This window comes from Giraffa tippelskirchi, chromosome 13 (assembly GCF_054371585.1).
Source record: "Giraffa tippelskirchi isolate mGirTip1 chromosome 13, T2T-mGirTip1v1.2.pri, whole genome shotgun sequence".
Classification (NCBI taxonomy): domain Eukaryota; kingdom Metazoa; phylum Chordata; class Mammalia; order Artiodactyla; family Giraffidae; genus Giraffa; species Giraffa tippelskirchi.
This window is the reverse complement of record NC_137287.1, coordinates 103,907,731-103,935,055: the sequence shown is the minus strand read 5'-3', so window position 1 is coordinate 103,935,055 and position 27,325 is coordinate 103,907,731. Positions and strand designations below refer to the sequence as shown.

Here is a 27,325-nt window from a genome sequence, read left to right as displayed (position 1 = left end):
CCACCCTCACTGTAGCAATTGACGTTTCCAGGGAGAGAGCCCATTCCCTAATTAGGAGGCAATTGAGAAAGACTCAGTTCCATCTGCGATGGAGGGGGCACATGGGACCCAGGGGCTCCTGGATGGATGGACACACTGTACACACCCCTGCTTGTTGCTTCCCCAACACAGGCCCCAGGGGAGGGACTGTTCCTCTTGTACTCACTGCTGACTGCTGTGCCTCTGGGACCCAGGCTCCAGCCATCCCCACCCAGTTCTAGCAAACCCAAGTGATCCCATGCCAATACAAAGATGGGACAGGGGTGGGGGCTCAGAGCAGAAGGCCTGGACACAGATGCTGCCTCTGCTCTTCCTTTGTGGACAGGGTTCCCCCACTGTCCCTCTCTGGACCTCACTTTTATCCGTTTGTTCAAATACATACAGAGCAGGTGCTCTGTGCCAGGCTCTGGAGACACAAATGAAAACCTCTGCCCTCGGAGAGCTGACATTCTGATGGAGACTGATACTATGTAGTAAACAAGGAAAGCTCCTAGCTTGTCACATGCTGGCAAAGCTGTGGAGAAAAACCAAGCAGAGCGAGGAGAATCAGAGGTGCTGAAGTGGGAGATATTGGAATTTTAATCAGAGTGTCAGAGAGGGCCTCACTGAGAAGGTGACATTTTGTGCAAAACCCTGCAGGAGGTGCAGGAGCGAGTTATGCGGGTATCTGATGGAAAACGGGTCTAGGTAGGGGGAACTGTAAGTGCAAAGGCCCTGAGGCAGGAGTGTGCGTGGAGGATTTGAGGAACAGTAAGGAGGCCAGCGTCCCCAGCTGGGCCCCACCCCCCCAGCCTGTATTTGAGAATCAAAATACCACATTTTACCTCTCAGGACCTCAGACCCCAGAAAACAATGATTTCTGAGCCCACATAGCCCGATCTGGGGGAGAGCGGCTGATGCCACCTCCTGGATGGGGCCAGGGCAGAGGCCTTGCTACCTGTTTCTTCAACCCAAAGCCTGAATTTTAAGACCTGTGAGGGCTTATAAAAGAGAACACCATAGTTCTCCTCGCTCCACACGACTGACAGTCACCGCCCTGGGTTCAAACCCTGAGCCTACTGCTTTCTGAATATGTGGCCTTCGGTAAATCCTCCTCTGAGCCCCAGTGTCTTCATCTGCTGAATGAGGCTCCAGTGCCTGTGTATCAGGGTTGATGGGATGGGACTTGGCGGGAAACACACCTGGAAGCACGTGTATAAATGTCTAGCCTTGGGTCTTCCTGGAGGAGGTGCTCAGTATATGTTAAAAGCCAGAACCTAACATTTATGTGACTTCAGATTGTTTTCACAGCTGTTGGGAATTTGTCGTATCACTTGAGTCTTCTAAAAAGGAAGAGGGGGCAGGAAGTATCAGCCCCAACTCACAGAGGGGTAAACTGAGGACCCAAGGTCACAGTGAAGCAGGGCCAATAGAGGGCTAAGAGGTGGGTCTCCTGGTTCAGGGAAATCAGGGAGCAAGGGGAGTGGAGATTGTCCAGAGCCCGCCCTTCCCACCCCCCCCAATGAGTGTGTGTATGTGTCCACATGTGCACACATCGCCCACACCAAGCAACAATAGCGACTTTCAGATTTGTGGTCCCTGAGCAGGTTTTGTAAGGCATGGCTTGGCCAGTCCGGAGGTCTGTTGTAAGGGTGTTGAAAGGCCCAGAGCATGGGGAAGCTCAGGCCGCAGGCGGACAAAGGCGGGCAGGTCCCTGCGAAGAGGAAGAGGTCTGGGCTCATGTGATTGTCCACTGGGCCTGTCTGGCCATCCGGTGTCTGGCCTTTGTGGCCAGAGCCAGCCGGGTCTCCGGGTTGGTCTCCGAGCAGCCTGGCCCCCTGTGCCTTGTCATCCACATACCCGACCTGATCAGCCCCTGAGCCTCCGCACAGCCTGGGGAGGGAGTGCGTTACGAATGAGGTAGCCAAGCTTCCGGAGAAGGCAATGGCACCCCACTCCAGTACTCTTGCCTGGAAAATCCCATGAGTGGAGGAGCCTGGTAGGCTGCAGACGCATGGGGTCGCTAGGAGTCGGACACGACTGAGCGACTTCACTTTCACTTTTCCCTTTCATGCACTGGAGAAGGAAATGGCAACCCACTCCAGTATTCTTGCCTGGAGAATCCCAGGGACGGTGGAGCCTGGTGGGCTGCAGGCTATGGGGTCGCACAGAGTCGGACACGACTGAAGCGACTTAGCAGCAGCAGCAGTTAGCAGCCAAGCTTCGGAGAAGGGTGTGCCCACCTGGCCTGGGGGGAGCCAGGATTTGGACCCAGGACCACCTGGCCAAGCCCCAGCGCTGGCCCTTCCTGGTCATGGCTCAGCCAGGGGCCAGCAGGCGAGCTTTGTGCAGAAGGCTCCCTTCCTCCCTCAGCCTGCCTTCTTGGCCACAGTCTGGCCTCCTCACCCTTGACAGAAGGCCCTGCAGACTGGTCTCTGCTCCTTAGTTGCCACATCTCAACCTTCATGGGATTCTAGCTCTACCCTGCATCAGCTGCTTGTGGACACTGGGCTCACATTCGGCCCCTTTGAAGGAGACGTCAGGGACCCCACCCTTATTCAGTGCGTTTAAGGCCCCAGACAGCCTTTGCCCCATCCCCACCCAATGCAGGGGTTTCTAGGCCCATTTTCTTTTTTTAACATCTGTTTATTTGGCTGCATTGGGTCTTAGTCACGGCACGCAGGGTCTTCCTTGCATCACGCGGGGTCTTTTGTTGCGGTGCGCAGCCCTAGTTGTGTCATGCAGTCTTAATTGCTCCGCACCACGTGGGATCTTAGTTTCCCAACCAGGGATTGAACTCCTGTCCCCTGCAGTGCAGGGAGGATTCTTAACCACTGGACCACCAAGGCGGTGTTCCCTCGGCCCGTTTTCTAGATGAAGAAACTGAGGCACAAAGAGGAAAGGTTATGTCCTAACATGCACGGGCTGTGAGAGCAGTGCTAGGACTCCAGAGCTCATGCTTTTTCTATAATGTAGCCCTCCTTCCCTCAGTTTCTTCAGCAGCAAAATGGGAGACTGGAACCAGATGATCTTACTTGAGAGCAGAAACTCCAGAGATAGACAGACTGAATGTGAATTCCAGCCCCTTCATGTCCTAGCGGAGGATTGCGGCCTTGGATAGTCACTTCCTCTCCCCGTGCCTCAGTCTTCCTACCTGTAAATGAGTCTGAGAGGCATATCACCCCTCGAGCTGCTGTGAGGTCCAGGGAGCAGCCACGCTGAGTGCCCTGGGAGTGAGGATACGCACAGGGGCAGCAGGTTTTGAAACTGCTGAGCTTCCTGTCCAGCCCTCCCTGCGGTGCTTGAAAGGATGGCAGGGGCCACGTGAATGCTCACTTGTGCTCTTCCTGGGGTATGACCCGGTGACCCAGACTGGATCAGGACTGTGCGTGGATGTGTCTGCCAACAGCAGATGTTCAAGGAGCCTGTTGTGATGGTGACAAGCAGTGGGTAGTCCCAGACGTGGCCATGAGGCTGGCTCAGGCTGCCCTGGGCAGCCAACGACACCTTTGTCCCCATTTGTTCCCTTTGTCGCCTCTTGTGCAGATTACGAGTACCTTGCCTGCTCTGCAAGCTTGACCTTTCCTGGGAGAATTGCTCTGAAGCAGCCACAGAGCATGCAGAAGCTGCCTGGCTAATTAGCGGGTGGCTGCTGGGGACAGGCTTGGGACCTGGTGGCTGGAATTGGGACTCCGGGTGCCTGAAGCCAGTGCCAGCTTGGCTGGGAGGCCAGGCAGTGTCCTGGGCTCCAGGACTTCATGGCCTTTCCATCATGGGGTTCAGATCCTGGCTCTGTGGCTTTTTTGGCTGGGTGACTTGCGAAGGCGCTTTGCCTCTCTGGGTGGCAGTTTCCTTACCTTGGACTTTAGATTGTGTGGGTTGGGAGCCCAGCACCGAAATGGGGTCCATGAGCAGCAGATTGTGTCACTGCTGCCATCGCCTTGGGCCTGTCCTGGCCCACGTGGAGAATACAAGAAGTGCAAGCCCAGTGACAGCCCTTGGGGACCATGTAGCACCATCTCAGCGTCACAGGCGGCAGGAGAAGCCCAGCTAGGCCTCAGGCCCTTAGCAAGAGACAAACTTAATCTCTCAGAGCCTGAGCCTCTTTTGTTCCCCCAAGCAATGGAATAATTGAGACACTGTGTGGTCAGGTGCCTAGAACAGGGCCTAACAAAGATGGAGTTCCTTCCCTGTCCCGCCTCCCTCCCCCTTCCACTCCTCCTCCCTCCCACTCTCTCCCCTTCTCCCTCGCCCTCCCCCCCAAGGCCTCAAGAACACATTGGAGGAAGGCAGCTGTAACTCCTGTGGGAAAATCAGGTCGAAGGACTGCCTGTGGCCTGGGGTGGTCAGGAAGAGCCTCCAGAGGATGGAGGGTCTCGGCTGGACTCCGCAGGCAGCGTGGTGGGGGTTCTGTGTGAGCAGAGGAGTGGAGCACAAATGGATAGTCTGCTCAGGGGCCACGAGGCTCTCAGGCTAGTGGCCCAGGACACAGGCTGCCGCCAGACCCTGTGGCAGGTCCGTCCGGGTGGTGGTGGGGGTTTGCAGAGATTTGGAAGATAGATAGGGTCTGACTGTGAGGCCTTGGATGTCAGGCCAGGGGCAATCTCCCCTCTGGCCCCAGATTCCAGGGAGGAGAGCTTCCAGGCCCACAGGGCAGAGGAATGTTGGTGAACAGAGCGTTGGAGCACAGGAAGAGGCGTCCCTGGCTTGGCCTGGGGAGTGCTGGGCTGGAAAGCCTTTCTGGAAGGGCCTGCCTTAGGGCCAGGACTCCTCAGCAAGGAGTCGAGTAGAGAGTGGCCATCCTGGCAGAGGAGACAGCCTCGCAACGAAGCACGCTTCAAAGCCAGGGTGAGTAGGGCCACATCACAGAGCTCTCAACTGCCCCGCAGAGGAGTCTGGATTTTATCCGAGCACTGGGGAGCCATGGAAGGTTTGAGGCAGACGGCCTTGAGATCTGATTTTCAAAGTCAAGGTGCAGCCCCGTTCTCCAGGGAGGTTGAGACAGTGGTTGTACAGACTAGAAACCTGATGGGTTAGAAGGGTAGAAGTCACCCTGGCCTCTTACCTTCCTGGGTGTCCAACCTGAGAAAATCCGATCCCTCCAGAAACTTCCGGGAACCTCAGCTTTTGCATGTGTCCAAGTGGCCTGTGGACTTCCTGCCTCCCTGAGTGCCTGGGGTGAAAATGAAATCGACCTTATGTTGTGCCTGCAGCCGGGCACCCCGACATTTCGGCAAAAAGTTCCCTGGAATCTTTCATGGACTGCTCGCCATGTGCGAGGTTATTTTATAGAGGTTATGTCATTGCATTCTTGTGCTGTGCTGTGCTCAGTTGCTCAGTCATGTCCGATTCTCTGCGACCCCATGGACTGCAGCCCGCCAGGCTCCTCTGTCCTTGGGGATTCTCCAGGCAAGAATACTGGAGTGGGTTGCCATGCCCTCCTCCACTGCCCTTTTAGGCAGTCCCTCCCCTATCATTCAGGAGGAAACTGAGGCACAGAGAAGAGAAATGATCTGCCCAAGGGGCAGGGCTGGGATTGAGCGCAGGCTGGTCTGGCCCCGGAGTCCTTGCTCACAGCTTCTCCACACCCCTGTCCCCAAGTGGGGCCCTGGCTGGGGCGTGGCCTTGTCCCCAGCCCGTTCCCCAGGGCGCAGTCAATCCCCTGTCAGGGCCCACCGGTACTGGAGCCAATTAGTGGCTGCTGCACGGGGGCACCACACCTGTCCCCTGCCCTGGGCCCCCCAGAGGCCCAGCCCTGCCCAGATCTTTCAGGCACCACCCTCAGCTCTAGAAGCCGATGCTTCCAGCATTGCACCATTTAGAAGAAGGACAGAGGCTCATTTTTGTCAGGGAAGCTGGGAGAAATCAAGCCAGTGAGAGAAGCGCCCCAGCATCAGGATATTTCCACGCCTTGTCTGGGCCACCGCAGAGCTCGGTTCCCCCGCCCCCCCGGCCTGTGCCCCCCCCAAAGGCTCCCCTGTCTCTCCCACATCTGCCTCCCTCTCCCCAACCTGGGGCCATTTCCCCCACTCCCACCCCGCCCGCTCCCTGGGTCCCCTGTGACAGGGGCTGCTGGCAGCATCGGCTGCAGCTTCTCACCTGCGTGCCGGGTCTGGCTCCAGCGAGAAAGGAGGAGGAGGAAAAAAAGGTCCTTGAGATGGTGACAAAGGTCTGAGTGTGGGCCGCCAGAGCGGCCTGTTTCCAGGCAACTGCTCTACCCTGGGCTCCCCGCGGCGGCGGGCACATCCGTCAAGCCGCCGCTCGGCTCAGCGAGGGAGCTGGGGCGGCCCCAGCAGCCTGGGCATACGGCCACGGCCCCCGAGCTCCAGCCCTGCTGGGGACATGAGGCCCCTCTGGCAGGGGCTGCAAGGGAAAGTACAGTGTTGTTATGGCTACTGCTGGCCAAGCACCTACTGGGTGCCCAGCCGTAGGCTTGGTGCACACAGGGCAGAGCTCCTACTCATTAGTCAGTCTGTCCCGTCATCTATCCACCCATCCTTCTATCCATCCATTCCGGATAGAATGCTGGTGTATTGTGCAGGCTCTGGATGGCTGGGTTGAAATCCTCCTTGCTGTTTGATCTTGGTCACATTATTCTATTTTGCTGGGCCTCAGTTTTTTCATCTGTAAAGTGGTCACAATAATAGTTCTTACTTCATAGCATCGCCGTGAGGATTAAGTGACTTAATACAGGCAATGCCTAAGCACAGAGCCTGGCACATATTAAATGCTCAATAAAGACTAGTTGTTGTTTCTATTTTTATTAGTGATTAATTATGTGTAAAGAGACCATCAGGGCAGTGGGAAGCATGTCGCCCACAGCGATCAGATAGATCTGGGTAGGATAGGGTTCATGTTTGTCCAACTTTCAACGGTACGACCTTAGGCAAGTCATTTTGCCTCTTGGAACCCCAGGTTCCTCTTGGCTGCACTGGAGAGATAATTAATAGCTGTCTCCATACCTGTTCTCTTCCGGGCAAGTTTGAAGCACTCTCTCTTGTTGGGAGGATCAGTGATGCGTGTGCCCAGGGCCCCACCCTGACAGCACTCAGTACGGAGAGTGGTCATTATTCAACAGACCTGGATAGGCGCCTGCTGGGTGCCAGTGTGGGGGCAGGGAGAGGAGTCAGACCTGCCTGGCCGTGCCCCCACCCACCTGATTTCTGGGCTGCTCAGCCCTGCTTCCCGCCCGACATTCTAATTGCTCCAGCTTCTGCCCTTGGGGTTGCTCAGCCCCATTCCTCATCCTTCCTTCCACCTCTCTTTTTGAAAACAACCTCTGCCAGTGCCCCCAGCCCCGGCCCTGGAGGGAGAGGAGGAGGCAGCCCAAGTGCCAGGGGAATGGGCATGCTGCCGGCCTTTGTCTGGGTTGCCCGGTGGCCGAGGCTCCATCCCCTGGGGCAGGCCACGTTGCCCGCCTGCTGGCGGCTCAGGGAAGGCCGCGTGGGCGGCGAGGCCTGAGCAGGCCTGGGCTGGCCGCGGCCCCCTGGGATGGCCTGGCCCATCCCTGGCAGGAGGGAGACCCAGGCTTGGGAGGAGAGTGGTATCAGGCTGGTGCACCCCATGGCAGCCGGGTGGGGGTGACTGTGTCGTTTGGGAACCCATTGCAGACAGGTCTCAGCACCTCCTGTGGATCAGGAACAGTGGTAGCAGCTGGGCCCTCAGCACAAGGCCACACAGTCTGAGTTCAAATCCCTGTTTTGCTGTTTGACAGCTGGGTGGCCCAGGCAAACTCCCACACCTGTCTAGGCCTCCATTAACCAGTCTGCAAAATAAACATGACAGTACTCTTACCTCAAGCTCTTAGCACGGTCGAGAAAAGCACCCGGTGAGGGTTACTGCACTGGTGTTGACTGCATTCGCGAGAAGTAGGGGCTGAACATTCGCCAAACCAGTTGTGTGTTAGATTCACTGGAGAGATGATCCATTTCAAGAAATAGCTCAGTTTTTCAATTCAGTCGCTCAGTCATGTCTGACTCCTTGTGACCCCATGGACTGCAGCACGCCAGGCTTCCCTGTCCATCATCAACTCCCGGAGCTTGCTCAAACTCATGTCCATCGAGTCAGTGATATTATCCAACCATCTCATCTTCTGTCGTCCCCTTCTCCTCCTGCCGTCGATCTTTCCCAGCATCAGGGTCTTTTCCAATGAGTCGGTGTTTGTAATATGGCCAAACCCGAGCAAACTTTTTGGCCAACCCAATATTTACTAAGCACCTACTCTGTGCCAGAATCTGGGCTGGGCGTTGGGGATACCCAGATGAAAGACCTAGGAGAAGAGAGTGTTGAGGAGATAAGCATAAGGAAAGGAGGGGAAGTTATATATGAAAGCCTACTGTGAGCCAGGCTCTTTGCTGAGCCCTAGGAGTCCAGATAAAGAATCTGCCTGCAATGCAGGAGAACCTTTGATCCCCGGGTCAGGAAAATCCCCTGGAGAAGGGAATGGCAACCCACTCCAATATTCTTGCCTGGAGAATTCCATGGACAAAGGAGCCTGGCGGGCTACAGTCTGTGGGGTTGCAAAGAGTTGGACATGACTGAGCAACTACTTTCACTTTCAGGAGTCCAGAGAGGAGCAGGGAAAGGCACAAAAATCTGGAAACTGATGATTATGATGCAGGATAATCAGTGCTGTGATGTGAGGTGCCCTGGGGGCTGCCAACCCAGGCTTGGGAGTCAGGGAGGGCTTCCTGGAGGAGGTGACCTAGATTCTTGGCCTTATGATCCACCTTATCAAGTCCCCTCAGTAACAGTGCTGTCATATTGTGGTCTAGGCTTGGTTTAAACACGCCCAGGGCTGGGAGAGTCACTACCCAGGGAGGAATATACTTTTTCCATTTGCAGTCAGCTGGCCTTCCCTTGGACCCACTCACGGCTCTCCCACCGCTCCCTCTCCAGTCTAGGCTGCAGCAGCTTCTGTGTCAGTCTCCGGCTCCCCCTCTCGCCCCTCCAGTCCATTCTCCACCCAGAGCTCCAGCCAGAGCAATCTTCTGAGACATAAATCAGCCAACATCAGCTTCTGGCCTAAAACCCTTCAGTGGCTCCCCAGGGGCTCTTAGGACAAAGACCAGACTCCATACCGCAGCCTGAAAGGCCCAGCCGGACCGGCGCAGCTGACCCTCCGGCTTCCCCAGGCTGTGGACGGGGCCATGTCCAGGCCAGAGCCTCCACCTGCCTGTGCAGCCTGTTGAGGGTGTAGGGGTGAAATTAATGCAAACGGAGCCCCCTGATTGTGGCTGTCAGGTGCAGGCCAGTGGGTAGTGATGTTATCCAGGCTGGCGATGTCAGCTTGGCACATAGTCCCTTTCCAGCTCCATGCCTCAGTTTCCCCATGAACAAGACATAGGGACTGTCTGGGTGGTGCCTGGAGAATCTCATTCAGAGTACAGGGCCCCTGGAGCTCTCACGAGCTCGTCCCCACCCCTCACCCAGTGGCTCCCATGATGGACTATTTCCTGCCCTCTCCAGATCTAATCCAAGGAGAAGACTAGCAAGTCAGGACTAGGTTAGGACGTGGATTTCAACAGCTCTCTTGATCCTGAGAAGACCCTGAGGCCCATAGGTGAAATGACCTGCATTTAGCTCCCCCTATAGTAGCCATGGGCTTCCCAGGTGGCTCAGTGGGTAAAGAACCCGCCTGTCAACGCAGGAGATATAAAAGACGTGGGTTCCGATCCCTGGGTCAGGAAGATCCCCTGGAGGAGGGCATGGAAACCCACTCTAGTATTCTTGCCTGGAGAATCCCCATGGACAGAGGAGCCTGGTGGGCTACAGTCCATAGTGTCACAAAGAGTCGGAGATGACTGAAGCGATGTAGCATGCATGTAGTGGCCAAACCTCTCTGGCCGGTGTCAGTTATCTGCCGTCATGGCAGAAGGGTCAGGCTAGCTCGGGAAGCTGGGGGTTTTAATCTTTCCATCCAGAATCCTCAGTTCTGTTATTATTTCTTTAATTTTATTTAAAGACACAGTGCAGGGACTTCCGTGGCGGCCTAGTGGGTTAAGACCTCGCCTTCCAATGCCTGGGGTGCAGGTTTGATCCCTGCTTGGGGAGCTAAGATCCCATGTGCCTCATGGCCAAAAAAACAAACAAAAAAAATAAAGCAGAAACAATAACAATATTGTAACAAATTTAATAAAAGACTTAAAAAATAAATACACAGTGCATTTGCATGATTGGAAATTTGATAGTTTAAAAAAACATGGTAAATATCCTCCATTCTTTCCTCCTGCTGCTCACTCCCCCTGCCCACCCCACACCCCCCTACTTAGAAGGCACCACTTCGACCATCATCTTGTCTGTCCTTCTAGGGATACCTGATGTACAGAACCTGTTTTCATACCTCAAAGGAGCTGGTTAGTGTGAGTGTTTGCTCCCTGACCACTAAGGGATTAAAGGGTTGCCCAAGGCCATAGAGCTTGGTAGGAGGTAGAGTCTCCAGCAGTCTTCCCCTGCCCAAGCACTGGGCATGTCCAAGCACTGGGCAAATTCAGGAACCTGGCTGTGTTGTTCCTGACTCCCCTGCAGAGAGGATCCTGTGTTCAGAGTGTGACTCTGTACCCACAGTAAGTAGAGACCAAGGAAATGTTGAGAGCATCCTAACTACCCTGTGCACCTTCAGCACCATCCACAATGCAAATGATGGGGGGAGAGGGTGCCATGACTCAGCAGACAGGACCCCAGTGCAGTGTAGCAGCAAGGGGGCCCCTCCACAGGGGCGGGATGGGGAGGGTAGACCCCAATTTGTGGAATGGGCTGAGAAGACGGACCTGCTTTATGTCGTAGACAGCTCTGTGTTGATGGCTTCATCCCCTTAACATGAACATTAATGAATAGACATTAACCTTGTTTCATTGAACCTGCACCATATACCCCACCAGGTGGACTCCATTACAGTGGAGGGAACAACCTTAGTCACTTGTCTAAGATTACATGGTGATTTGACTTGAACTCAGGTGGGCTCCCGTCTATGGGGTCGCACAGAGTCGGACACGACTGAAGCGACTTAGCAGCAGCAGGTCTGTCTGGGGGCTTCCCTGGTGGTTCAGCAGTAAAGAATCTGCCTGTAATGAAGGAGTCGCAGGAGATGCAAGTTCAATCCCTGGGTTGGGAAAATTCCCTGGAGGAGGGCATGGCAACCCACTCCAGTATTGCCTGGAGAATCCCATGGACAGAGGAGTCTGGTGGGCTATAGTCCACGGGGTTGCAAAGAGTCAGACATGACTAAATGACTGAGCACAGACACACGCAGGTCTGTCTGATTCCTGAGGTTCCCCACCCTGCAGTGCTCCATCAGTATCACATGACGCAGTTCCTGCAGCCCACCTGCAAGAGCAGGTTGGTTGAATGGTTGGCAGCTTGGGCTCCAGGACTTCCAGCTCTGGCTCCACTGTTTCCCTGCTGTGTGACCTTGGGCAGGTCACACCCTCTCTGTGCCCCATGACCTCTGCTGCACCTGAGGTCAGAAAAGTAGCGCATCCTCGGGGCTGATGGCATTATGTGGGCAGATGCCATAGCTGATGCCCCAAGGGATGGGATTGGGTCTGGAGCTGAGGTTCACGGATAAACCAGCCTCTGCTTGGCTGTGTGACTTTGGGCCACTTCCTTGCCCTTTCTGAGCCTCCACTCTGTGTCTCTGGGCTCCCTCATCTCTAGGGTGAGCTCTTTGGGAGGGAGCCTTTTGGATGTAGCCCCGGGGAGTCGACAGGATTTGGGTGGAGCTGGAACTGGGGAGCAAGGAGAACAGGATTCTGGGAGGCAGGGCACAGGTAGCCAAGGGCGTGGCCCTTTTTTCTTTTGTTGACTCCAGGAATGAATTTTACATTTTTTAGCAAGGATCTGATTCAAAGTTGCTGGGCAAAACTGAGCCTAACCGACCTAAAGCCTACCCACACCGCGCCCCCCCACCCCCGCCCCCGCAATGAAATATTTGCTTCAGGAGAGGAATGAAGTTTAAGAGTTCCAGAAGCCTTAAAATTGCTGTTTTGTGGTCAGGGACAGAGGTACAAAGGGAAACAAAACCAAATCCTTTACTCCATGGCTTCATGTCGTGCCTGTTTATGGAGCACCTACTGTGTGCAGGCCCTGTGCTAGGCCCTGGTGGAGACCATGGCAGACCCCCCGTACCCTCACAATGCTCACCGTCTGCTGGGGGTAATAACCATTAACCAAACGGACACACAAATAAACAGAGTGTCGTCATTGTGAGAGGCCCCGTGAAGGAAGGGGGCTCCCAAGGTTGTGCCCTGGGGAGGGGGGTCAGGAGAGCTTCTCTGAGGCAGTCTATTCATTTGCTGGGGCCGCCAAAACCAAGTACCACAGACTGGGGGTCTTACGCAGCAGAAATCAATTTCCTCACAATTTTGGAGGCTTCAAGTCTGAGATCAAGGTGCCGGGGCTTTGGTTTCTTCTGAGGCCGCTTCCTTGGCTTGCAGATGGCCGTCTTCTCCCTGTGTCTTCACACGGTCTCTCCTCTGTGTGTCTCCGTGTCCTAATTTCCTCTTCTTCTAAGGACACCAGTCGTATTGGATTAGGGCCCACCCTAATGACCTCATTCAACTTAATTACTTCTTTTAAGACCCTGTCTCCCAATACAGTCACAATCTGAGGTACAGAAGTTAAGACTTCAACACAGGAAACTGCAGTGAGAGGAGTGTGTGTGGGGGGGTGTCACAGAGCGTCCCGTAACAGGCAGTAATACTTGAGCCGAGGCCTGAAGGTCAAGTAGAAATTAGCTTAGTCATAGGGAAGAAGGGGTGTTTCTGGCAGAGGGTGCAGTGTGGGCAAAGGCCAGGTGGCAGATATGGTTCTGAGAGAAGCTGGTGTCGCTAGAGGGCAAGAAGGACGTGGAGAGGGGATCAAGATGAAGCCCGAGATCAAACCCCATTGTGACTGCTTCATCGCCCTGTAGCTGCTTTCTTTTCTAGTCACCAGTTTCCTCATCAGTGAAACAGGAATGACCCAACCAACCTTGTGGGTCTGGGAGCCTGGAATCAGGTCACATAGACCTAAAAGCCACACCTGGCTTCCCAGGTGGCGTTGGTGGTAAAGAACCCACCTGCCAATGTAGGAGATGTAAGAGATGCGGGTTCGATCCCTGAGTTGGGAAGATCCTTTGGAGGAGGGCATGGCAACCCACTCCCAATATTCTTGCCTAGAGAATCCCATGGACAGAGGAGTCTGGCGGGCTACAGTCCATAGGGTCTCAAAGAGTCGGACATGACTGAAGTGACTTAGCACGCACATACACCTAAAATGTCTTGGCCTGTATCAGCTCCTGGGAAGTGCTCAAGAAGACTTTTCCTTTTTCTCTTTCCTTCCTGGGCTACCCTTTGTCTCCCTCGGGCCCCCCACCTTGTCCCCTAACCTGATTTGTATGACCTGGCTTGAGAGCTTGAGTTGCAGGGCCAAGAACTCTTGGTGAACAGTATTGTGACTTGGAGAGGCCACTTGGGCTTCCTGGGAGCCAAGGAGAAAAGGACACTCTCCCAGGCAGTTGCTGGGAGAGTCCTGTCTTTGAGCTCCACAGGGCCAGACGTGGATTCTCAGTAAAACATCTCAGTCTCCTGTGATGCTTGGAAAGAAAGCCTCCATCTTCCCCAACACATTGCCTTTCATTGAAACATAAATGGGTCTCCAGTGACAGGGAGACCTGTCTCCCCAAGAGACCATCTCTTGGGGGATGTTCACTAATCTCTGCCCACGAGCCACAGCTTCTCATTGGCTTTGTAGCTTGTGGCAAATGCCTTCACCTTAAAAAAAATTTTATTTGTTAATTTTGGCTGTGCTAGGTCTTCGTTGCAGCACTGTGCATGGACTTTCTCTAGTTGTGACGAATGGGGGCTATTCTCTTGTTGCAGAACATGGACTCTAGAGTGTAGACTTCAGTAATTGCAGCACATGTAGGCTTAGTTGCCCTGAGGCATGTGGGATCTTAGTTCCCTGACCAGGGATTGAACCTGTGTCCCCTGCATTGATAGGTGGATCCTTAACCACTGGACCAGCAGGGAAGCCCTTGCCTTCACCTTTGAGCCTCAGTTTGCACGTGTATGCTTTCATTTAACACATTTTTAAAATTTAAATAAATGGTTTATTTTAGAACAATTTTAGACTTACAGAAAAGCGGCAAAGATAGTCCAGAAAAGTCCCATGTACCCTTCACCCAGGTTCCCCTATTGTTAACATTTGACACTATTATGGTATGTTTGTTACAGCTAAGGAACCAACACGGGTACATCACTGTTAACTAAGCTCACACTTTTTTTCTTTTTGGATTTCACTAGTTTTTCCCTAAGGCTTGTTTACTGGTTCAGGATCCCAATCAAGAGACTGCATTACATTTATTCTTCATATCTCCTTGAGCTCCTCTGGTCTGTGATGGTTTCTTAGGACCCAGTTTTATTTTGACAAATATTTTGGAACTCCTACAATGTGCATGGTTCTTGGTGCTGGGGAAAGAAACAGAAGCCTGCCTTTCATGGAGCCTACATTTGGAAGTGAGGGGGACAGATCACAGATAAGTAAATGTAAATATTAAATATGTCAGTACTATACAGAAAAATAAAGCAGGGGAAGAAGATGGGGAGGTCTGGGAAGGCTTCTTTATGAGGAAACACTGGACAGTGAACTGTTGGAGGTGAGGGAGCTTCCAGGTGGATATCTGGTGGGGAAGTACTCTAGGTAGCAAGCAGAGCAAGTACAAAGGCCCTGAGGCAGGAAGTGCCTGTAAGTCTGAGGAACCGTGGGGGTGCCAGTGGGCAAGAGCGCAGGCTGTAGAGGCAACTGGTGGGAGGAAACGCAGCTCTGTGTAGAGTATAGATGGGAGAGAGTGGAAGCTGGGAGAAGGCTGGTGTCATGATCCAGGGCAGCCAGGTGGAAGGGGCTCGTGGCCTGAGCCACAGTGGTGCCTGTGGAGGGTGAGAAGTGGGTGGATTCTAGCTCTTTTTTGAAGGAGGACCCACAGTATTTGCTGGTGGAAACAGGGCTTGTGCTGAAACCCTCCGACAGGACTTGCATGAGGAATAAAAACAGTGATGGATGTTAGCAAGGCTTGGAAAACTGTGAAGTTGGGTTTCTCTATCTTCTGTGTTTCAGAGTTGTCTTGCCTAACCCATCCTCTGGCTGAGGGCCAGTAATAAACCACTGGTTTGGTTTTTTTCAAGTATAACATTTTGAAATGGTAATAGAATCTCATTATTTAAAAAAAAATTCATCAGGTACCAATGTAAAAAAAATTCTTCTTCCTAGCCACCCAGTTCCCCTCCCCAGGGGCAACCACTATTGTTTCTTGGGTTTCCTTCCAGAGATGTTTTATACATATGTATAAGCACATATGCACAGGCATTTCTGGGGTTTGTTTCTATTTTTACACAAAATATGTTGTACACTGTTCCGTAGGTTGCTTTTTGTCCTTATAATGGCTTTATTGAGATCTAATTCACATACCATAAAATTTACCCATTTAAAATACAACTCAATGGTTTTTTTTTTTTTTTTGGTATATTCAGAATTGTGTGACTCCACAATCAATTTTAGAATATTTGCAGTGCCCGCAAAAGAAACCCCATATTCCAATGTCTTTCCCCAGCTCCAGGAAACTACTTCTTTCTCTGTAGATTTGCCATCCTTCTCTGGACATTTTCTATAAATGGAATCATATGATATGTGGATTTTTGTGCCTGACTTCTTTTACTTAGTACAATTTTTTTCAAGGTTTGTCCATGCTGTAGCATATACTTCTTTCCTTTTTTATTACTCAATAATATTCCACTGTATGGATATACCACATTTTATTTATCTATTCAACAGTTGATGGGCATTTAGGTTGTTTACAGATGTTAGCTATTATGAATAATGCTGCTGTGAACAGACATGTACAGTTTTTGTGTGGACATATGTTTTCAGTTTTTTTCTACCTAGGAGTAGAATTGCTGGGTCATAGGGTAATCCTATATTTAACCTTTGAGTGACTGCTAGACTGTTTTCCAAAATCATTGCATAATTTTGCAGTCTTATCCACAGTGTAGGAGGCTTCCAGTTTTCCCACATTCTCATCAACACTTATTACTATCTGTCATTTTGATTAGAGCCATCCCAGTGTCAGTGGAATTGTATCTGATTTGCCTTTTGATTTGCCTTTCCCTGATGGCTAATGATATTGAGCATCTTTTCATGTGCTTATTGGATATTTGTGTATCTTCTATGGAAAAATGTCTATTCAGATCTTTTGACTTTTTTAATTGCATTATTCATTTTATTATTGAGTTATGAGTTCTTTATATATTCTAGATACAAATTCCTTATCAGATATACGATTTGCAAATATTTGCTTCCAGCCTGTCAGCTGTCTTTTCCCTTTCTTGATGGTGCCCATTGAAAGACAAAAGTTTTAGTTTTGATGCGGTCCGGTTTGTCTAATTTTTCTTCTGTTGCACTCACACGCTCTTCATTAGTCCCACCTGTGTCCTGCTAGGACGAAAGGATAATGGGAGTCAAAATGACTTACTGTACCCACACTTCCTTGGCTTCCCAGGTAGTGCTAGTGGTAAAGGAATTACCTGCCAGTGTAGGAGACATAAGAGATGTGGGTTCGAAACCTGGCTCGGGAAGAACTCCTGGTGGAGGGCATGGCAGCTCATGCCAGTATTCCTACCTGGAGAATCCCACAGATAGAGGAGCCTAGAGGGCTACAGTCCGTGGGGTCCCAAAGAGTCGACACGACTGAAGCGACTTAGCATGCACCCACTCTACAGATGAGGAGACTGAGACCCAGAGGAGAGGGACCAAGGGCTTTCCAGTGCTAGCTTGTGCCTTTCCCCCAAACCCCACAGGTCCCAGGAGGGGAGGTCAGGAGCACGGGAAATGGTGGAAAGCAGGTGGATTCTGGACTCAGTTTAAGGTGGAGTCAACAGGATTTGCTGATGGATGGGCTGGGCATGGGGGAATGTGAGATAAAGATGGAGGAATCAAGGATGACTCCCGGGTGCTTGGCCTGAGAAAGTGAATGTGGAAAAGGCTTTCTTCTGGTGGAGGAAGAGTTGGTGGTGATGGCCAGACAGTGTAGGGGGTGGCAGTGGTCCAGATGCTTATTGAATGAATAGATGGATGCCTTTCCCTGGCCCGCTACAGCAGCAGTCCCCAACCTTTTTGACATCAGGGTTTCATGGAAAACAATTTTTCCACGGGGGTCAGGGGTCAGGGTGGGTGCAGGTGGTAATGTGAGTGATGGGGAATAGCAGATGAAGTTTATGAAACTTCGCTCACTTGCCTGCTGCTCACCTCCTGCTGTGCAGTCCAGCGATTGGGGTACCCTGCTCTACAGGGGCCCTAAACACACACTTGCTTTCAGATACGTCCAATGGGCTGAATGGATGCAGAGGATAGGCCCAGGCTGGAGGTGTAAAACTGAGGCCACTAGATGGACGCAGTTGAAGGATTGGGCTTCAGTTGAAGGATTGGGCTTCAGTTGAAGGAGCTGCCAACATCAGGAGGTTCTGTGCAAAGTTCAGGTTTTCTTCCTCCATGAAATTTCCCAACCTTTAAGTGTATGTTAGTCACTCAGTCGTGTCTGACTCCTTGTGATCCCATGGACTGTAGCCCACCAGGCTCCTCTGTCCATAGGATTCTTCAGGCAAGAATACTGGAGCTGGGTACTCCCAACCCAGGGATCAAACCTGATCCTTTAAAGAATCGAACAGATTCTTTACTATCTGAGCCACCAGGGATTAGCAATAAATTCAAAGGAGTGAAGGTCTAGAGTAAGACTGCCTGGGTCTGACCCTGGATCTCTATTCCCAGCTCTGTGTCCTTAGATGAGTGACTCAGCCTCTCGGAGCCTTGGTTTCCTTGTCTGCAGAATGGGAATGATAATAATACCCACCTCCCAGGTTTGTAGTAAGGGTACTACAGCTGACAGTTATCATGAAACACTATTTATAATGGATTGTATTAGCAATCAAGGCAGATGACGCCAAAAGGGCCTTTGAGTTTGCCCTGGGGTTGGATCTCAACTCTGCCAATGACCACTCTGTGACCCATGACTGGATTTTAGACCTCACTGAAGAGGAAATTTGTTGCTCTTGGAGTTGGGGGATGGCTAGGATGCCTATTGAGGCCTCTGAGCCTGCAGCAGCCACTCTCCCTCCCCACCTCCTTCCCTCCAGCCTCGCCCACCTGCCACCTCCCACCCACCCACCCTACAGCAGAATGATCTTTCCAAGCACAAGTCCCAGCATGGTCTTTCTCTGCCTGGAGAAAAAAGGAAAAAACCGGATTGGCTCCCCTGCTGCCTTCAGGAAAAAGCCCCAGAGCCTTAGCCTGATGAAGGGAGGTGGGAGGCGGCCCTCATCTCTCTTCTCTCATCTCCTTTCACCAACCACACTATGTGCCAGCTGCACCCAGCCCTGCATCGTGCTCTACTTGCCCATCCTCCAGACAACAGTTACTGAGCGCCTGCTGTTTCTCAGATCCAACCACTTCCCTCCCCTCAGTGACCCGACCACTTCTCCAGGGTCTCCCTCGTACCCCTTCCACTCTGCAGCCCATCGCCCACAAGCACCCAGAGGGATCCTTTAAAAATGTAGCATGCATAGTGTCACTCCCTTGTTTAAAATCCCTCTGTGGCCACCTACTTCACTGTGAGTCAAACCACAGCCCCTGTCCACTCCCTCCAGCCATGTTTTGCAGTTTCCCCTGCTGTCCACTCACCAGGGCCCATTGACTCCAGCTGCCTTCCCACCTGCAGGCCTTTGCACAGGCTGTTTCCCTTCCTAGATGCTCTCAGCTCTGCTTCTTCAGGACAGCCTCCCTGGAGGCCTGCTCTCATCCCCCGCCCCACCTCGACTCCTCCCACAGGTAGGAAGCACGGGTAGGAAGCAGTTCAGGAGGGTCTAGTGCCTGGCACTGGGACCCGCCCTATGTTGGCAGAAACCTGTCACTCCTCTTTCAAGGCCCATCCCAAATGTCACCCACCTCCTCTGTGAAGCCTTCCTTCCTCTGCACAGCCCGTAGCCCTGCCCTGTTCCCAAGGCCCCTCCAGATCATTCCCTCCCCCTGCATCCCCTGCTGGGACCAACAGCTCTGTCCTGGCTTCCTGTGAGCTTTTCTCTTCTTCCCTTTCTGTCTCCCAACACTCAACAGTATAATTATCACTGAATCGCAAACTCCTCAAGGCCAAAAAGCGTCCTGTAAGTGAGAGCTAGTGTTTACTGCTCTTCCTGCATTCTCTCCTTAAATCCCCACCACTCCGTGGGGTTGGCTCTCCTAAAAGCCCCACCTTAAAGAGAAGCTTGGAATTCTCCAAGCATGAATACTGGAGTGGCTTGCCATTCCCTTCTCCAGGGGACCTTCCCGACCCAGGGATCGAACCCAGGTCTCCTGCATTACAAGTGGAGACCATCTGAAACACCATGGTAGCCCCAAAGAGAGGCCAGTGGAGGTTTAAAGAGGTTAAGTCGCAAGCACACGGTCACCGCTAGCAAGTCTGACACCAGAGCTGGGGTTTTAATGAACAACGGCAGTAACTTACCGACAGCACCATCCGCATGCCAGGCCCTGTGCTGAGCCCTAGTCAGGGGTTTCGTCCTCACAGTAACTTTGAATGCAGCTCTGTTTTATGGCCGGCCAGCCAGAGGCACGGAGAGGTTAAGTAACTTGCTGAAGCCCAGAAAGCTAGTAAGGAGCTTGGTAGAATCTAAACTCGGCCATCTGGCTCTGGGTCATGCTGTCTGTCCTTGCCACTGTTTCCTCCCACCTCTGACCTGCCTGGGAGGATTCTCTGTTTCTTGGCACCCCCAACAGCTGGAATAGCAGCCAGCCCACAGGCAGCACTGGTTGGTGGTTGTATGGTGAATGACGGAGCAGGTAAGCCAGGGGACATGGGGCCCTGCCCTGGCCGCCCCAGAGCCCTTAGGTCTGGAATGGCCCCTCTCCCGGGCTCGGTGCCCCCCACCCCCCTGGTTGCCCAGACTGCCCAAGGGAAGGACCAGATCCATAAACATGAGGCTCCACTTGGGCCCAGGAGGCGCTCTGGGTACTGTACAAGTCCTCAATATTATTGCTTTATTGTCATTTAAATGGAGCCTGCCTCAAACAGGCCACCCAGTTCTAGCCACCAGCACTGGACAAAACCCCCATTGAAAAGCCAATTACAATCACTCCATCTAAATTGTCATGGATTTGTATAGAAAATTACATCTCCATTTAGTCCTGAAGCGACATCGTGGGCCCCGGACAGAGGGGAGGCTGGCCCATTTACCCTGCCGGCTCAGCGCGGGTGCCGCAGGCAGAGAGAAAGCCCAGGCTCCTGGGTCTTGGCTGGCCTGGGGAACAAAGGCCAGTTTGTGGGGGCCTGGAGAGAAGCTGGGCCTCTCAGGGTGGCTCAGATTCCAGGCCTGGGCCGATGGACCCTGCACCGCCAGCTGGTCTCCCCTGCTGTCGGCTGTGGCCAGACGAGCTCCTGACAGCCGGCTTCAGGCGGCCCGTCAGCCCCGCCACCATCCGAGGCGGCTGGAGCTTGGCTCCTGTCCACGCTGCCAGGAAGTGAAGGAGGTTTAGCCCAGAGAGCCCTGGACTGGGATCCCGAAATCTTGATTTCATTCATTTGTTCATTCACACGCTGTGCAGTGCCTGTTGGTGGTGTGAGAAGCAGGCTAGCCTGGGAGTTGGGCTCCAGCTTAGGGGTGTCCTGGTGTGGTTCCAGACTCTGGCCCCAGTAGCTAGGTGTGAGGAGCAGGCTGTTTATTCATTTACGTCCCGAAGTTGTTGAACCCCTATTAGGTGCCGGTGGACAGGACAGAACGATCCAGTGGGGGGTCTGGTGCTCCACGGGTGACGAGTGTCCTGAGGAAAGTGAACAGGGCTCTGGGGAGGAGCCGGGGCAGTGGACAGCTCAGAAAGAGCCGGTCACGCTGAGAGCAAGTGGCCAGGGCACTCCAGACAGAGGCCACTGTGTGTGTGGCAGGGGCGGGGGGGGGGCGGGTGGTGAGGCAGCCGGGGGCAGCAGAGTAGGAGGAGAGGAGAGAGGAGTCGGGGCGGTACCCTGAGGACCTGTGGGCCTCCTACCTGAGCTTTGGTTTCCTCATCTGTGGAAATGGGAGCGTGGACCTGAGCCGCCAGGGGCTTTGGGTCAGGACTCAGGGCGATAAGTATGTAAGGTCTCAGCAGAGCTGGGCACAGGATACTCCTGGCTAACTAAGATAGCCTAACTTAGCACTGTCTACAGGCCAGCCGGGGACAGGGGCCTTGCATGCATTAGCTCATTAAGCCTCCCAAAAGCCCTGTGGGGCAGGGCTGTTATCCCCATTTCACAGATAAGGAAACTGAGGGAACAGCACAGGTCAGCTAGTTACTATTCCAGTAGTCTTTACTATGCGTTAGACAAAGACCTGGCACAGAGCAGGTCCTTCAGAGTGTCTGTTGAATTAGTGAATACACCTGGAAGGGGGATGGATGCTGGGCAAGGGTGGGGGAGCTCTGTGTGCATGTGTGTGAGTGACTCTGAGATTGGGTGTACCCGTCGATGTGTGTGTGACTCTAAAAGTGTGTGTGACTGTTGTCTGACGGGGTCACACACTTGTCTCCCAGAGTCCTCACCCAAATTCCTGGTGCCTCTGGGGGCTGTCAGACTGGCTGGTTGGTGTGTGGCTGTGACGGACTGTGTATCACTGCCTACACGCGTCTGTCTGGGCCCAAAGGGGCCATTTGGCACCCTTCCTGGGCAGGCTGGCAGGGCCAGAGGCTATGGTGGGGCAGGATGGGCAGGTTCAGAGGTGGAGAGAGCAGAGTCCCCGTCCCCGCCCCCGCCCAGCCCCACCAGGCAGACAGGCAAATGGAAAAAAATGTTCACACCCGGGGCAGGCCAGTGGCCGCCCGGCGGCAGGACTGCTCTGTGCACAGAAAACAAGTTCTTCTGGTATCAGCTTGAGTTTGGCAGGAAGTGGCTTTTGGGTGGCAGGAAGTTGGATTCAGCTCATATCAGCCCCGGCCGAGGGGCAAGAGAGCAGTTATCTGGGGTTAAACAGAGTTACCGAGAAGAGGGGCCCCAACACCCCATACCTGATAGAGCTGGAGGGCACAGCCCACCCCTCCTGGTCATTTGGGATATAAATGGGCCTCATAAAGGGCTGCCACCCATCAAGCGCCTCCTGACTCCAGACTCCAGACGGCATCCATCTCCCATTACCCCCATGGAGCAGATAGACATGCAGACTGAGACTCTGAGAGGCAGTGACCTCCCTGAGATCACCAAGACAAGTGGAGAGAACGAGAGGAGGGAGAAACCCAAGGGAGAGGGGAGGTGGGACTGGGACAGAGAATGTAATTGGATGAAGGCAGACAGCAGTGAGACCACACTGGTGGGAAGAATTCTGGACTGTCCACCGAGTGCCAGGCCCCCACACGGACATCATAGTCGAACTTGAGATCCTGAACCCATTTCCCAGAGGAGGAGTGTGAGATCCACAGAGCCTCACTGGCTAAGCCAGACCTGGAATCCAGGTCTGATTCCAAAACCGGTATTCTTTTGGGCTGTGCCCCTGTGCCCACCTTCTAGGGAAGGGAAGTCCTAAAAGGGATGCCAATCACATGAGCTGTTTGCCCAGGTGTACCATTGAGGAATTCACCGAGTTGGCCAGTGGAGACCCAGGGTTCAAACCTGGACAGGATGACTACAACCTCATGTGCTTAATCATGGAATGGTGTGCCAAGCACTATGCCAGAGAAGGCAGAGAAGGCCATGGCCCTGCCCTGAGGCTAGGAGGCAGAGAGTCCAGCCGCTGATTTAAAGCCCCCAAACTCCACCTGGCAAGAAACGGAGGCTCCCAACTCCCAGCCCTGGACACCCTGCATCCACCCCCAGCCCCCAATGGAGCCCCGGGGAGTGGGCCACTTGTTCTTCTGTTCTTATCCCAAAAGAAGCACCCAAGCTGTTCCTTGGCTGAGATGCTGATTTGAAGCTTGGTTTGCATGTGGTTTGCACATTACTCAGGGCATGTCTGAAGGTACGAACATCTCCCTTTCCTGGAGAGGGCTGCTGGGCCCCCCTGCCCTCCTCCAGACAGCAAAAATGCCAGCCGGCTAGACAGGGAGCTGCGCCCTGGCCTCTGACAGCACCCGCCTGCTGCCACCTCCCCCATTCCCTCCTGGAGCCAAATTTAGGCAGCTCTGCTACTGAGAGATGGGGAGAGCGGAGGCAGGAAATGGTGAGGTTGGAGACAGCCCGGCCTTGGCCCAAGCTGGGGGGGCAGCCCCAGGGGTGCCCCTGTCCCTAAAGCCCTTGGCCCAACTCCCCCCCCACCCCACTGACCCCTCCTCCCACTGGAATGTGGGCCGGGTCGGGGAACGCTGGGTTCTCAGCTGCAGTCCAGGGTGCTGGCTACCCAGGCCACGAGGGAGGGAGAGATGGAGGGAGGGAGGGAGGGAGGAGGTCATGGCCGGGGCAGTGGGGAAGGGATCAGATAGCCTCCTCCTGCCCCAGACACCCGCCGCCACTGGGGACAGGAGCCCGCTCTGCTTCTCAGCACCTCCTGCCCCTCCTTGGTGTGCCCACCCACAGGTCCAACTGTGGGGTGGGGGACAGGAGGCATAGCTGGGCCTGTGGGGACTGGACTCCCCACGAAAAGCTCCCCGAGGCCATCTCCTCCTTGGTCTAGCCTTTTACCTTGAGGGTCTTGGTTCCTCTACCTGGGAAACGGGGAGGCTTCCAAGGATTTCCAAGTGGCTATCCTCACTGAGGGGGGCTTCCCCAGTAGCTCAGTGGTAAAGAATCCAACTACAATGTGGGAACAGCAGTAGACGTGGGTTCGATCCCTGGGTCGGGAAGATCCCCTGGTGGAGGGCACGGTAACCCACGCCAGTATTCTTGCCTGGAGAATTGCATGGACAGAGGAGCCTTGTGGGCTACAGTCCATAGGGTCACACCGAAGCAACTTAGCACAGCACAGCATCCTCACTGAGAGCCAGGGTCAGGGAGACCTGCAGAAATCAGGGACGTGGCAGTGGCTTTAGGCCTAGGAACTTCTTCGATTTCTTAGGTATGGCTAAGAGAGGCAGCTCCTCACTGATGCTGGGACAGGATGTGGGCGGGCTGAACGGTGAAAGGAGAAGGCCTGGGCTGGATTACGGCCACCAGGAACCTGGGGGTGGAGTTAATAGTGCCGGTGGCTGAGAGCATGGATCCTAGGGTCTAGCTGCCTGGGTTTGAATTCCAGTTCTTCCACTCTATTCTCCATGCTTGTGCACAAGTCGCTTCAGCTTTCTGTCCCTCAGTTTCCTCACCTGTAAGATGGGAGCAGCAATCCTCCCACGGCTGCTGGGAAAGTGAAATGAGGCAGCAAATGCTTGGCACACAGTAAGCGCACCACGATGCCAGCCACCAGTGTTGATTGTCTCCCTGGGCGGTTGGGAGGCCCTTGGAGCTATAACGGATGTGGACGCGATAGGGAGGCGCTGTAGTTTGGTGGTTCAATGGGCATCGGGATGGGGGTTCAAGTCTGCGTGACCCTGGGCAAATGGCCACACCCCACTGCACCCTGGGCGGGGAACAGCAGAGGCGCCTACCGCAGAGGGTCTGGGAGGATTACACAGATCAGGCTTGGCACGGCGCCTGGCACATAGCGGGCGCTCCCTGAAGGAGAGCTGGCTAGATCGAATGGTACCGCCCCGCACAAAGGACAGGTGGGCAGCGTCCCAGGAGGGCGGGGAGCGGAGCAGGTGCGCGGGGAGTGGGGAGGCGGGGCCTGGAGAGGGGGAGCGCTCGGGCCTGCGGGCGGGCGCGCGCGCGCAGCAGGTGCGTGTCCGGTGGGCGGGGTCCCGCGCGGGCGGGGTCTCCAGGTGAGCGGGCGCGCGCCTAGAGGCCGGAGACCGGGCTGAGGCGCGCCGCCCCGGCCCACCCGCCGGAAAGCGTCCCTGTGTCTTTAATGCCCTTCTCCTCGTGTTCCCCCCTCGCCTCCTTTGTGCGCCCCCCCAGCCGGGCTGCAGCCGCGGAGCCGTACCCCCTGCACTGACAGCTGGTATCTAATTACTGTGTGAGAATGGAAAGTCAGGCTGTCCCAGCTCCGGGGAGAGGGGATTAACGTCTACTGCAGAATACACTTCCTCTGGTGGGTTGCCATGGTTACTCTCATTACCTGCCTGCCCGCGAGGAGCCCGCGCGAACCGCTCCAGCAGGCCCTCCGAACCCGGGCCCGGCGCGCGCGCGCTTCCCGGCCCCTCCCCGCCGAGGCGCACGCGCGTGCGCCGTGGGGGGAGCGCGAGCCGCCTCACCCGCGTCCCCCGCCCCCCGCCCCAGCAGCTGTCAGTGGCGCGCGCGGCCCGGCCAGCCCCAGCGCGCGCTGTCAACAGTCATTAGCGCGGGCCTCTCCCCTCCCCCTCCAGGCCCTCCTCTTCCTCCCGCCCCCCCAGCCCGGGGTGGGGCCCGCACCTGGGGCCCGCTCGTTAGCGCGCCCGGGCGGCCCGCCGCAGCCCCGAAGGGACCCGCCCGCGGGGCCCGCTTGGCTCAGGGCCGCCCCCTTCCGCCTAGAAACCCCCGCTCAGGGACCCCATTCCCTGCCATTGGCCGCAATGCCCGAGGGAGGCGAGTCCCCAGAACCCTGGAGCGCGCCCCTCCATAGTAGTGGTGACCGGGTCATTTATGGATGTTCTGCCCGGGGCGGGGGCTGTCTGTGCATCCTTTGGGTTCCCATAAGCTTCCTGTGAGGTGGCGAAACGCATTGTACATACCGTGTCACCTCTACACAGGAGGAAACTGAGGCCCAGGGTCGGGGCTGGATTGTCCTCAGACCTCTGACTTACAGAGCCTCTGCGCCCTCCTGGCACACCTAGGCCAGAATCCCTGTCCCCCAGGCCCCACCCTATCTGGCCTGAGAGTGCCCCAGCTACCTCCTCCCTCCATCCCTTAAACCGGGGTCATTGCCCCTCTGCGACCAAGAGGGGAGCACTTTGGACCACTACTCCCCCCTTTCTCTCTCCCCCGCCCCTCACTTTCCAGACATCCCAAGAGTTAACAAAAGGAAAAAAAAAATAAATATTCAGAGCCGATTGAAGGATATGGCTGTTATTTGGGGGTCCATCCCAGGCACCTTGCCCTGTGGCCTGGGGTGTGCCTTTTGGTCCCTGGTGTGATTTGAAAGAAGATGGAGGTTCAGCGAAGCAGAAAGGAGGTCTTGGACTATATGAGGCCTGCTCCAGATGGCAGGTGCACCGCGGTGGCCGCTCCGCACTAGCAGTTGGAGATTGTGCACAGGGGTGGAGAAGAGGCAGGTGCTACAATGAGTCTTCCATGCCTCGTTTTTGTGTTTATTTATTTATGGGGGAGGGAGTGGTCTCATCCCTCAGTACTGTCCAGGCCTAGAGCAACCATGGTTACAGTGCAACCATGGGTCCAGAAATTCTGGCTACAGTATCACCATGGGTCCAGAAATTCTGGCTATAGTATAACCATGGGTCCAGAAATTCTGCCGTGAACCTTTATCTTGGAGTTTTTTTGGTTTTGGTTTCCAGTCTGAAGGTAAGTAGTATTCATACAGGAGAGAAATTCAAATACTGTCCTTGTCGCATTAAAACAATAGCCCCTGTCAGTCATCTGACCGTTTTTACAAACCATGACTGACTTCTCTTGGAGGTTCTGAGGAGAGAATTTCTGGATATTTGGGTGAGGGTCTTCATTTCTGCTTTCCTGTTCTTTTCGTTCTCTTAGTTTAGTTTGCTTTTTAAATTACATCTCCCATCAATTTCTCTATGAGGACCCTTTGCAGGAAGCTGACTCCTCCCCCTTGGTCTTCTTTCAGCCCTACCAAGAGTTGAAAGGAGAACTTTTTTTTGTGGCAAGAACTTTTGTGGGAACTCCCCAAAACTGTTACCCCCATTTCCAAAACCTTGGTCCTGCCTGAACTTATTAAAATGTGGTTTGGGGCATGAGAGGAACAGTTCCAGAAGTTGGGAGGTTGTTGCTGTTCAGTCACTCAGTCGTGTCCGACTTTTTGCAACCCCATGGACCGTAGCACGCCAGGCTTCCCTGTCCTTCACCATCTCCCAGAGCTTGCTCAAACTCATGTCCATTGAATCAGTGATGGCATCCAACCACCTCATCCTCTGTTACCCCCTTCTAATTTGGGAGGAGCAGGCAGCTAATATTTGTCATAGCTTTTGCCTGTCATCCTGGCTGGCCTACGTGGGATGGAGCAGTATCCTCACACTTGCCCGTACAATCTACCCCCGGAAGTCCTGGGCTCCCATCCTGTCGCCAAAGGTGTCTTTCCCCAGGGGTGGATTCTCCTCGTGGACTTTCTCCTGTAACGGCAATCTCGTTGAT

The 27,325-nt window shown here is 54.2% G+C and overlaps 1 protein-coding gene and 1 long non-coding RNA gene across 6 annotated transcripts in view; one reads left to right on the top strand and one right to left on the bottom strand.

Moving 5' to 3' along the window:
* The window catches only part of NOL4L (nucleolar protein 4 like), a 131,586-nt gene that overhangs the window by 17,736 nt on the left and 86,525 nt on the right, over positions 1 to 27,325 (top strand). Inside the window, exon 1 of one of the 5 annotated variants that reach the window (XM_081559624.1) lies at positions 24,577 to 24,690. The exons of the other annotated variants lie outside the window; for them this stretch is intronic. The gene's annotated coding sequence lies outside the window, so the exon portion shown is untranslated. Of the gene's footprint in view, positions 1 to 24,576; positions 24,691 to 27,325 lie in introns of those variants that run through there. 5 annotated transcript variants of the gene reach the window in all.
* On the bottom strand, positions 20,061 to 25,799 carry LOC145533080 (uncharacterized). The gene is made up of 2 exons (XR_014073825.1): positions 25,735 to 25,799; positions 20,061 to 20,856 (listed from the first exon to the last, which is right to left on the bottom strand). It is a non-coding gene; the product is annotated as an uncharacterized LOC145533080 (long non-coding RNA).